Raw genomic sequence first — 13,192 nt, 5'->3', positions numbered from 1 at the left:
TGCTCAACTTACTAAACCTGGATGGAGGTGGGCGGTCCTTGGACTTCCCACAGGTCAGGGAACCCTGATTGCTCTTCAAGCTGATGAGGGAGAGGAACTTGATTGGAGGAGGGGGAGGAAAATGGGAGGTGGTGGCGGGGAGGAGGCAGAAATCCTTAATAAATAAATAAATTTAAAAAAAAGATGTAACATGCATGAACACTGAAATGGAGTCTGGTCTTTAAAGGACAGAGTATGTGTTAGCACGCTGGTTCAGCAGGAAAGGTGCTTGCTGCCATCTGCCAGTCTTTGTTTGATCCCTAGAGCACATGGGTGAAAGGAGAGAACCACCTCCTACAGGTTGTTCTCTGACCTCCACACTCATGCTATGACATGAACGTAAATAAATAAATAAAGTAAGCAAGTAAGTAAAAAGTTAAGCAGAATGACTTGCTGGCCACATACATCTAGACCTAGAAACTCAAAAGACTGAGATGGGGGTAGGGGAGGTTTGAACCTAGGAGCTCAAGACTGGCTTAAACCAGATAGTCAGGTGCTATTTAAAAAAAAAAAAAAGAGGTAGGCAGGAAATCGTGTCCTGTGTGAAATGTGAATAAATCTAAAGAACACTGTGTGGAATAAAATAATCCAGGGACAGTTAGACATGCGGGGTCTACAAAAGTCAAGCACAGGAAAGTAGAGAGCAGAAGGAAGGCTATCTGTATCCTATAGGTGTGTTCCTGCCTTGGGCTAGAATTACTGAGAGAAGGAAGTTGTCCTGGTGTGCCTGGATGAGCATCCCAAATGACATACAAGCCAGAAGAGAGAGATGGGACTCGTGAAGAGGAAGAAGGGCCATGTGACTCCAGAAGCAGAGAAAAAGAAGCAGAGATGGGGTGTTTTCTCTTTATAGCAGTGATAGAAAATGAACCCAGAGAGACAGACAATTAAACAAATGGGATCTAATGACCGAACGAGCAAACAAGGGAGGAAGGAAATAGCAAGTCTAGGTTTGCTGATGGTAGTATCAGGAAAGGGAGGAGGTGAGAAACTCAGTGAGTCCTCTGAGTTGTTTGTGGGATGAACAGTCAAGATGGTTAGCAGGGAGTCAGCCACGCTCACCTGAAGCTGGTATTCTCCCTGCACCTGCTGGCTGGGAGGACTAACGGTCATAAGTGTAGAAACCTGCCCTGGGAAAAAATTCAGCAAACGTCGGAGGGGACAGCCCCATGCCTGCATCCTTCATCCTTCGTGTATCTCAGGCAAGGCATGTCATAAATCTGCCTGTCTTCGCTACTATTCTTTTTATTTTCTTCCTTTCATTGAAAATTTTATTTTTTTCTCACATGATGTTTCCTGATTATGGTTTCTCCTCCCACTACTCCTCCGAGTTCCTCCCCCCTCACCTCCCATATAGATCCATCCTTATTTTTGTCTCTCATCAGAAAGCAAACAGACTTCTATAGGATAATAATAAAATAAAATTAGATAAAACAAAAACTAATGTGTTGGAATTGGCCAAAATATACAAACAGAAGGAAAAGAACCCAAGGCACAAGAAATAGAGATACATTCATTTGCACACCCAGGATCCCATAAAAACACTTAAACTGGAAGCCGTAATATATACCCAAAGAACTTGCAAGGTAAAAATAAAGGATAAGAAAAGATATGATTTTCATTTGCAAGAGGTTATCAACCGGAGATCGCTTCTGGATTAGGGATGGGCCATGTGTTCACTTCCCTTTTCAGTTCTAGGACCCCAACTGGTACAGACCCGTGCAGGCCCCGTGCATGCTGCCTCAGTCTCTGTGAGTTCGTGTGTGTGTTGATCGTATTTGTTCAGAGGCCCTTGTTTTCTTGGTGTCCTTCATCCTCTCTGGTCCTTACACTTTCTCTTTCAAGGGGTTCTCTGCTCCCTGAGGGGAGGAATTTGATGGAGACATCCCATTTAGGTCTGAGCAGTCCAAAGTCTCTTACTCTCTGCATAATGTCTGGCTGTGTGTGTCTCTGTATTTGTCCCCATTTGCCGCAGGAAGAAGCTCCTCTGATGATGACTGAGCAAAACACTAATCTTTAATATAGCAGAATGTCCTTAGGAGTAAGTTTATTACTACTTTTTTTTTTTTTAAAGATCAGTAGTTATTTGTTTTTTCCCTAGGTCCCTGGGCTACCTAGTCTCTGGGTTTTGGTCACTCAAGGGATGTTGGATATGGATTCCAAATCATGGAGTGGGTCTTAAGACAAATCAGATATTCATTGGTTATTCCCTTGATCTTTGTGCTACACAATGCACTAGCGTATCTTACAGGCAGGACACCAATGTAGATCAAAGGATATGTGGCTGGGTTGGTGTTTATGTTTCTCCTTCAGCAGTAGTTCACCAGCTAGGGACTAAGCATGCAGATATATGAGCCATTTTCATTCACACCACTCTGCTGGCCTTTATTTCCTGTTTGTATAAGTCTATTTGATAGAAGGCAAAGTAACAAAGATAGGCATCTCTAAAACACTCTTAATGCCAGCTAAAGTGTAAGAGGAAGAAAGACCCAGGGATAAGAAAAAGTGGTTCTAGGGACTGAAGGGATGGTTCAGAGCTGAAGAGTGCTTGCGATTTCCAGGGCCCATGTTGGGCTTCTCAGAACACCCGCCACTCCAGTTCCATGGGCACTTAAGCACATATGTGCAAATATACTCATTGATATATATGCATAACTAAAATAAGCATTTCTTCTGGTGCTTCTGTTGATGAAGAAGATGTGGGTTCTCTGAGCCTGTCCGATAGTCTCTAATTGGGTAAGCTTCATTATGCAGGACCCTGCTCGGCCAGAGTTTATCATGTCCCCTTTCTAAAGGAGAATGATGAGCTTGGCAAGCTTTCCAGAGGGAGGATTTAAACTACTCCAAAGAGCAAACTGCAGTTAATCACCTTCAAACACTCCAGAAGCTGATACGTGAACTGTAGACTGCTTTTCCTTATTAAAGAAGCCTTAGTGTAGGAAAGGGAATCATTGTGTAGCCTTGTTATATTTCCCCAAAATGACAAAACGATTTCCTTTCAAACATTTCATCTTTTCTATCTTATTCTCATTTTCATTTACTGTTTTCTATTGAGGAGTCAGAACAAAAGTTTTTTAAAAAAATAAAAATATGTATTTCTATCTATATGTGTGTGTGTGTGTGTGTGTGTGTGTGTGTGTGTGTGTGTGTGTGTGTGTGTGATCATGGGCGTAAATCTGCGTACCACATGCATGCAAGAGTCCCCAAAGTCCTGAAGATGGTGTCAGACCCTCTGGAATTGGATTTACAGGTGGTTATGAGTAGCCGATGTGGGTGCTGGGAACAGAACCTCGGTCCTCTGCAAGAGCAGCAAGTGCTCTTACCCACTAAGCCATCTCTCCAACCTCACAATAAAGGTTTTGAAAGATCTTAACTTCTGTAACTTTTCCAACACCACCTGCCTTGTTACAACAGGGTTGGACCTCGGGATACTCTATGTCCCTAAACCCTTAACCCTCAGACCCTCCCAACTCAATCCATGTACCTGTTTTCACCTTTGAAATTCTAGACCTGGCTCTGTGGCCACGTACCTAGACCTCTGTAATAGCTCCTTCCCTGGTTTCCTGAGTGCTACCAGGCCCTTCTAAAACACCCCCTGACATCTGCAGGCAAGCTCTAGCCAGAACAATACTTAGCACGTAGAGTCAGGTGGAATGTGGTCCTGAGCCGTGGCCCATCTGTAATCTTTCCCAGGCTCACTATCTTCTTCTACTAAAGCAGAGTCTCCCAGCGATTGGCACTGAGGTTTGAGGTCAGGATTAAGTGAGAATGAAAGGCCTTCTGACATGCCTACGAATAGCAACCGCTCCATCAATGATAAGCATGGCTGTTGTCACCAGTTGGCATGTTTGGTCATCAGACAGAACAATCTCACCCCTGACTAGACAACAATTGTCCATCTGTTTATATAAGCAAAATAAGGTGACTTCAGATCTCGTGATTTTTTTTTTTGAGGCAAGCAACATTGAGTATATATATAATTTAAATGAAGTCAGTTACATTTAGGAACAGCAAATCACAGATATAAAAGAGACATATGAGGCTGGGGATGTAACTGGGTGAGTAAAATGACTTGCCTGCCTGGCATACAGGAGGTAGTGGAGGCACGTGACTTTAATTCAAACACTTGGAAACCATGGTGTTGGGTAGTAGAGGCACATGACTTTAATTCAAACACTTGGAAGGCAGAAGCAGGCAGATTTTTGTGAATTTAAGGCCAGCCTGCTCTGCCAAGTAAGAAACCCTGTCAAAGAAGATGAAGAAGAGGAGGAGGAAGGGGAGATGGTAGTGGTGATTGAGAAATATGGAAAGCAACCTCAACACAGTTACCTATTAAGTACTGAGAAGAGTCCTTCCTCAGCACATAAAGTGAAAATGCAATCCTTAGCTGACTTAACATAAAGAAGGAAAAATCAGAAAGCTATGTCACTCCCGAAACCCCACACAGCATCCTGAAGCACAGGTCATGTGCACTATCGTGTCCCTTCTCTTCTCTCAGGAGCTGATCTAATCACTCAAAGGACCCGGAGAGCAGTCTTTCTGAAGCACATTCTCTCCCAGCCATGTTTTGCAGGGAAAGCTCATTAGCTCACTGTGAGGGAAGTTTTTGCTAAAGTAATGAAAAGAATATTTTAAAATGAAACACCATTTTATTATTTTTAAAGGACCCAGAACTGAAGTTAGAATTTTAAAAGGGCTCTGGGGACTAAAGAGATGTTGATGATGGCCCTTCCCATGATTCCCTTGTATTTCAGAGTAAAAACAACCTTAAGAGAAATGAAAAGAAGATGAGAGTTCCAATCACTGATTTTCTTGTATAGTATATATTTAATTGTGTGTGTTTGTGTATGTGTGTGTTTGTGTATGTGTGTGTTTGTATAGACACATTCCCACATGTGTTCATGAATATGTGCATATGTCCATGTGTGGAGACCAGAGGTTCATGATGAGTGTCTTCCTCAGTTGCTGCTCACTTTATCTTTGGGACTCCATCTCTCACTGTCCATGAAACTCAACAATTCAGCTAGGCTTGCTGACCCATAAGTCTCAAGGATTCTCCTGTCCTGCCTTGTCGATGCTGGGACTACAGGAACACACCGCTGTGTATGGCATTTCTTTACATAAGTGCAAAAGATTCAAACTCGGGTCCTCATTCTTACATAGCAAGCACTTTACCAAACCCCCACCACTACCCGTGTGTGTGTGTGTGTGTGTGTGTGTGTGTGTGTGTGTGTGTGTGTGTTGCTTTGCTACTACCAAAGCACATGTTTAGTCTGCCTGCCAGGGTGCAGGAAAATAGGCACCAATATATATCAGCCTATATATATATAGCCTGGCAGAATGTGATCCAGTTAAAGCGGAAGCAAGAGAACTGTATTTTTTTAATATTTATTTATTTACTATTATGTATACAACATTCTGTCTGTGTGTGTGCCTGCAGGCAAGAGGGCACCAGACACCATTACAGATGGTTGTGAGCCACCAAATGGTTGCTGGGAATTGAACTCAGGACCTTTGGAAGAGCAGGCAATGCTCTTAACCTTTGAGCCATCTCTCCAGCCCCCAAGAGAACTGTATTCAAATTCAAAAATTCCACCTGTTTAACCTTGAGCTAGTGACTTCCCTCTGGGCATCCATTACAGCATCTCTGGTTGAAAGACAGTTGAGGAGGGAGGTAAAGGAAAACAATTTCTGTTCTCTAAATGATCACTACATTGCAGTAAACACCTGCTTGCAATTCGCTCATTTCTTAGAAGCAACGGGTGCCAACACAAGGCACTCGTGGTTTTCTTAAGTAGACCAGCAACGCACCCTTTAAACTGTTTACTTTCTCAAAATGGGTGTAGAATGTTCCAGTGATGGAGAGCATATCGGGAACTCCACAGCGTCAGCTCAGCGGGAACTAAGCAAGCTATTGTATCTCACAGTGTGGAGAGAAGGAAAGAACAGCAAAAGAAAGGAAAGGAAATGCACTGACTTAAGAAAAAGAAAGCAGAACACGTGACTCTACGGTGGGTGCTAAGGTTTGGGAGGGAGGGATAGGCCAAAGCTCTTTGCAGGCATCTTCCTGACATCCACTGGGAGAGCCTGCTTCTCTGTAAAAGGCAGGTTTTCAATAACTGCTCAATTACTTCCCATCTTATCATTACAGTGAACGTGATTAGAAGACAAAGAGAAAGGACGGGGCGGCTGCCATGTAGACTGGTATGTGGTCCTCTTCCACCTGGCACACTGTTTGGTGGTGGGAAGGCTGCACAGAAGACTGACTAGGCGCCAAGCCTGTGTGCCAGGCACTGCTTTGAAGTGAGAGTTGAAGTAAAGGATTGGGTCATTTGGGGATCCTGGTCCCCAGGGCTGCCTTCGACTCTGCCAATGTGGATAGTGTTGCCATTTGTTGACCTCAACTACGTAGTCTACGTGTTCTAGTATGCTACTCATGCTAAGTTTCAGAGAATAGTCCTGGCTGAGAACAGCAACCTTATCAATGGGAAGGCCATCTCCATCTTCCAAGAGTGAGATCTGGCCAACATCAAATGGGGTGATGCTGGCGCCGAGTATGTTGTGCCGTCTCCTGGTATCACCACCACCATGGAGAAGTCAGGACCCGCTTGAAAGGTAGAACAAAAAGGGTCATTATCCCTGCTCCTTCTGCTGCTGCCGCCATGTTTGCTATGAGTGTGAACTGTGAGAAGTATGACACCTCACACGAGATTGCCAGTAGGGCCTCTTGCAGCACCAACTGCTTAGGTTCCCTGGCCAAGGTCATCCATAATAACTTTGGCACTGTAGAGAGACTCATGATCAGAGCACATGCCATCCCTGCCACACAGCAGGCTGCAGATGACCCCTCTGGGAAGCTATGGTCTGATGGCCACAGGGATACTCAAAACATCCAGGGACTCTGCCAAGGCTGTGGACAAGGTAATTCCCGAGTTGAATGGGAGGTTTACTGGATGGCCTTCCATGCTCCTATCCTCAGTGCATCCTTCATGGATTTGACATGACACCCAGAAGGGAAAGCTGACAAGTATAATGACATCAAGAAGATGATAAAACGGGTGTAAGGGGCCCAGTAAAGGGTATCCTGGTGATACTGAGGACCAGGTTGTCTCCTGAAATTTTAGCAACAAAATCCATTCTTCCACCTTTCACGTTGGGGCTGACATTGCTCTCAATGGCAACCTTGTAAAGCTCATTTTCTGGTATGATAAGGAATATGACTACGGGAAGAGGGTGGTAGACCTCATAGCTTCTAAGGATAAGAAGCTCTGGACCGTTCAGCCTAGCAAGCACGTAGACGCCCTTGGCTGCTGACAAGGCCCTGTCGCAGCTGAGCTACTGATGCTGAACATCTGAGTCTCCCAGCTTCCATTCCATACACCCAGAAGAAGGGGAGGAGCTTAGGGAACCCTACCATCTTGAATACCATCAATAAAGTTTATTGTTCTTGCCTTGTGAAAAGAATGAGCTAGTGTTCTTCCAAATGTCATTATGAAATATAAAGAAAATCTGGGTTGGGGCATTGATCAAAATTAAAGAAGACAATCACAATGAGATATATGATTTTGGTCTGGATCCTGTACTAAAATAAAAATTAATAAAAATCCATATTGAATCAGCTGATGAAACTGGTATGCAGACAATAGATTCAATAAAAGTATTGATCAATACTCAATTACCATTGGTAGGTAAGTGCAGTGTGGCTACATATAGCGATACCCTTTTCCTCAGAAAAGGGCTGATGGGTAATGCTCCACAGTGAACACAACTCAGTCACCAATAGGAATAAGTTTTTATATATGGGGAATGAATTTGCAAAATGGCAATAATTGGAGAATCCAGTTAACGGATATGTGGGAGTTTGTGCTGATAATTTTTTTGACACTTGAAATGATTTGTGAACAAATGTTTAAAAACTGTGTAAGACTGAAAAAAACGCAAGGCCCCTCCCTGGCAGCATGAAGGTGGGAATGAAAATTCCAAGCATGTACTATGTGGCTGGGTATCATCAGGAGTGATGTCCTGTTGTGGCCAGATATTAAAAGTTTGATCAAACATGGTGAACTTCCATGGACTTGGGCAATAAAATGAAACATTCTCCTAGATTAAGATTTTTATTATTATTCCTCTGAGAATGTATGGCTGGGCAGATATTCTTTATGTTGGCTCCAGGTCACCTAACTTCAGAATGCATCTCAAGCCCATTTATCTCTTGGGTGATTGAAATATTAAAAATGGAATTAAAGTAACATATAGCCGAACAGATTTTCGTCTTGAAATTCCTCGAGTATATTTCCGCTCATCATTAGGGAACTTCTGTTTGAAACGCAAAAGTCCATAATGCTCTAGTCTCTGGGTAGCCCCAACATAACTTTCCCCTGATTTAAAGTACCTCTTGTTTTACAATGTGACTTACATGCCAGCTGACACATATCTCAGGAGGTGACTGATATCAGCTATGACTGGGGAGTCTGGAAGAAATAATTTTATATAGACTCAGTTGTGAATGAAGAAAAATATTCTTACCTCAGAGGGGATGATGGAAGAGATAATTATCATTTGTACAGTGTCTCAAGGTCTTTGGATGAAAGGGTCCGTTCAGGTCGACGAGTCATTTTTTATGATGGGCTCTGTCACATTGTCTTGACAGTACATGGAGTGTAATCATTTTAGGTTGTTTTTCCAGCATCTGATGAAGGTGGGTGCCTCCTTTGATCAAATGAAGAAGCACATTTCCTGGCCCTAAGCCACAAGTGTGGGACCTGTCAATAGAATTAAACACAAAGAAATCGTAGCCTGAGCATGGCAGTCCACACTTGTAACCCCATTATCTGGGAAGCTGAGGCGGGAAGATAATGGGTTTCAGGGATGGCCTGGGCTACATAGTGAGACCTCATCATCTCCAGCAATAGGAAACCCGGAGCCCTGGCCAAGCTACTGCTCCTTTTTCACTGGGTTACTATACGAGCCATTGTGTTCTCAGTTTACCATACCAATTTTATGTTATTATTTTAGTTTGATTTTCTGATACAAATGCTATAGTTAGCTTTCATTGCCAATGTGACCGAATTTAAAATCACCATGATAACACACCTCTGCATGCGTCTGTGAGGGTATTCCAAGAAAGGCTTAACTAAGGAGGGAAGATCCACCCTAAATGAGAGTACTACCATCCCCAAGGCTGGGTCCTAGGCTGAGAACTGGCATTCACCTTCTTTCGCTTCCTAACTAAGGACATAATGTGACTAGCCTTATCATGCTTCTGCTGTCATGCCTTCTCCAAATTCACACTGCAATTTGAGACAAACCCTTCCTTCCATAAGCTGCTTCTGTTAGGTATTTTGCCACAGCGACAATAAAAGCATCCGAAAGAGCAAACTACTCTTGCCTTGCTTTATTTGACTAGTTCCTGGCCAAATATAAATCCAATTTTACTATTGATTGGGCATCTATCCAATGTTAGACGTGGAAAGAAAATTGATAGACAGACTAATCTCAACAAATAAGTTCAGAGTCCAGTGAAGGGGAAAACAAACAAACAAACAATTTGTTTGCTATAGTTAGCTTTTATATATATACATTTTATATACATTGTGTGTGTGTGTGTATGTATATATATATATATATATATATATATACATACACACAAAAATGATGAACAGAAAGTAAAGAAAAGAGCTATGGGGCTGGTGAGATAACTCAGTGATTAAGAGACCTTGCTGATGGTCCAAAGGACCTGAGTTCAGTTCCTGGGTCACAACAGCCTGTAACTCCAACTCCAAGAGATTCAATGTCCTCCTTGAGCACCCATACACATATTTGCATACACTCACACTTATAGGCACACACATACATGAATGAAATGAAAAATAAAAATATTTAAAATTTTTCTGTAAGGAAAGACACATGAAGCCCAGGATTATAAGGATGGGGCCTGCTGAGAGTTAGCTTTTTAGTAGTTCTTTCTAGGTCTGGTTGTACCGATTGTGACCACGGATTTCCTTATAGGTAAAGTATTTTAATAACAGAAGACTTTGTCAGGAACAGCACATCTGGGCCACAGATGAGTCCAAACTCATTTTTCCAAGCAATGCCTCTAATATCTTAGAACTTTAATATTGTGGGGATGGTGTGATGGAATGAAATGTTACAGCTATAAAAACACTCCAGGGCCTCGGGAAATTGCTCACTGGGTAAAGAGCTTGTCATGAAAACACAAACACCTGAATGCAGATCCCTGGCACTCATGTAAGAGCCAGGTGCAATGGCACACATCTGTAAATCTAGAGGTGGCAGAGCAGGCATAGGCAGAGCTGTGAGTTTGCTGACCAGTTGGTCTACCTGATTGGTTAGCTCCATTTCTTGCTCAGTACTAAGAACTGAACATGTGAGGCCGGTGCTCTATCACTAAGCAACCATCCCAGCCCTTAGCTCTGATCCAGTGATATACCCGGTCTCAAAGGTAGAGGGTGATAGAAAAAGACACATGTTGATCACTGGCCTTCACAGATACCAGCACACACATGTGCACACATGCACATGCAAGCATGCACACACCTATACACCCTACTATGAATGGTAACCCAACACTGGTTCTTCCATATTTGGTGATTTTTATAAAAATGAAAACAGGGGGATGAAAGTGAGGAAATTAAGCATTTTTTAAAGTATAAAAATCAGCAATGTTATAACTAATGAATTAAGGGACAAACTACAGGACTCATTGTCACTTCTGTGATAATACGTAGTTATTTACTGAATTCTGTCTGTATTGAAGTAAGGGCTCATTAGCAGTGTTCTGTTTTGAGGAACTCCTATTGTCTGTTTCCCTTACAAATATTTAGTTGCCTAAATGGGTAATGACCTCTTCTGATACAGGTTCAAAATTAAGTATCTATAGAACTAACAATAAAAAACATTTGCAACCAGTATGATGGAGGAAGTATCTGTTTAATGTTAGTTCTTCATAATCGCTGAAGACTATACATTCATCAGCCCCATTGCCAGCTCTCAGGAGACATATAACATGATGCCCTGGACATAAGGATAAGTACCCAGTATTCCCTCACAGTAAGTATTTGGAATATTCCTTTACACTATATGAATACGTCTCACTATGACCAGTTTAATAAAGAAGTGTAGTGACCAATAGCTGGACAGAATAAGGTTAGGGAAAGAGCCAAACAGAGAAAGCTAGGAAGAAGGGCAGAATCAAAGGAGTAATGAGCAGTTGCAGAGAGAAGCAAGATGAACAAAAAACATACTAAGTCATGGCGCAAAGCATAGACAAAAATATGGATTTATTAAAAATGTAAGGGTTAGCTAGTAATAAGCCTGAGCTATTGCCTGAGCATTTATAATTAATATTAAGCTTCTGTGTGGTTACTTTGGAGTGGTTTATAGGACAGAAACTTCTGCCTATATAATAAGCACATGCTGAATTAACTAATAGGTAGTTCAGTGAAAGAGGAAAAGGAATCCATATACATGCAGGAATGATGAGAGTTACATGCCAAAACCAAAAACAACAAAAAGGCTTTGAATCCTCCCAGTGTCTCAAATACAAAGCTCTGGTTCAACAGCCTTTATTTACATACGCTGTTGTTTAGATCGTGACACAGCTGTCAAACAAAGCAGCATATATAAAAACATTTGGGGCAACTTTGCATGAGGTTGCTAAGGATTACAGCCTAAAGAACTCTCTGCAGGAGTTTGGCTAAAGAGGTTGAAGAACTGAAAAGCAAAACAAAACAAAAGCAAGAAAACCTGCAATGGTTTGCAGGTGTTTGCTGCTGCTGCTGCTTCCTTTCACTGATTAAATAAACTTAGCTGCTCATTCTTGTTTGCAGGTGTTGGGAAAATAATCTCAGCATCCCACAAAAGAACACATAAACAAAGTCATTTGACAAGGTGATTTCTTTTTGCAGAGAGGCTACAACAGAACCCAAACCAGGCTAGCTACGGCTCTCAGACAAAATGTTCTCTGTCGTTTACACGGGATATCAGTGGTGACTACATTATCCCACTGGAGACATGATTGGCTAATTGCAACAAAGGAGAAGGCTACAATTCAGAAAATATGGGCCCTTGAAGAGCTAACTACCTTTGATAGAAACAAACAAAACCATTTCCCACAATTTTCTCCCTTTTTATCATACATTTTTAAAAATCATCTTCCCTTTTTCTGAAGATGTAACCTGTTACTGCCCTAATAGAATTGAGACAATAGTGGATCTGACTTCTTCCAACTAAATGGGGTTGTTGGATGTTCTGCTCCACGAAGCCTGGCTGAAAGACCCAAAATTACATTGGAACTTCCCCCTTTTTTTAGATTGCTCTTTTAATCTATGGCTCTGTCTATTCTTTACCATCTCTCTTCCAAACCCATACATATTTATTAAACACAATGTGTCCCATTTAGAGGCCTTTTTGTCTGATTCTGTCTTTATTACATATATGTAATCATGTTTTGACCAGAAGAGTTTTTAAAATACTAAGTGTGCATGGCTAGGACCAAAGTCAAGGATCTGCCTGTTGGTTCTGCCATGTTTGGCTCTCCAAACATGGCACAGGTACGTTCACCGCCAGCACTGGGAGCCATGCTCACCACCAACTCTAGGGAGGCAGCAGGTCCACACTGCCATCAAGCAGCTTTGCAGCATGCTGCCTATAAACCCTTTTCAAGTTCTTCATAGTAGGACCTCTCAAAAGAACTGTTTATGCCACCAACATGAACCAGGAAGCTGCCTCTTAAAGGAGTTGTGCATCTGTTTACTGCCAGCAAACAGAGCCTATTTGAAAAAAAAAAAAAATGTGGTCACCAAAGAGCTGTTTCTGACTCTATTTTCATGTGTCTAGAATCATTTTACGAAAAAAAAAAAAAAAGGCTTTTTAGGTCTTCTGTGGATCCGTGCCCCACATTGGGTACCATTTGTTACTGGTAGTTTCTCTCCCACCTGCCAGTTCCTGAATAACCACTCTGAGGTTTAATATTAAAATAATAATAACTGTTTGGTTGATGGTTCTGGCTCATTATTAACTAGTTTTGACATATTAAATTAACCCATGTCCCCAAAGAAAAACATATAGGCATCCTCCTGAATATTAACCTTCATCAGGAGATGAAAGGAGACAGAGACAGAGACCCACATTG

General features: G+C 42.0%; 1 pseudogene; it reads left to right on the top strand.

Annotated features, from left to right (window-relative positions):
• LOC101995195 overlaps window positions 1-7,353 on the top strand; it is a 79,529-nt pseudogene extending 72,176 nt beyond the window's left edge.
• Window positions 7,354-13,192: the final 5,839 nt, after the last annotated feature.

The sequence above is a fragment of the Microtus ochrogaster genome, unplaced genomic scaffold (genome assembly GCF_000317375.1).
Source record: "Microtus ochrogaster isolate Prairie Vole_2 unplaced genomic scaffold, MicOch1.0 UNK1, whole genome shotgun sequence".
In the NCBI taxonomy this organism is placed as follows: Eukaryota; Metazoa; Chordata; class Mammalia; order Rodentia; family Cricetidae; genus Microtus; species Microtus ochrogaster.
Note: the sequence above shows the minus strand (reverse complement) of the source record. Positions and strands in the feature narration are given on the sequence as shown.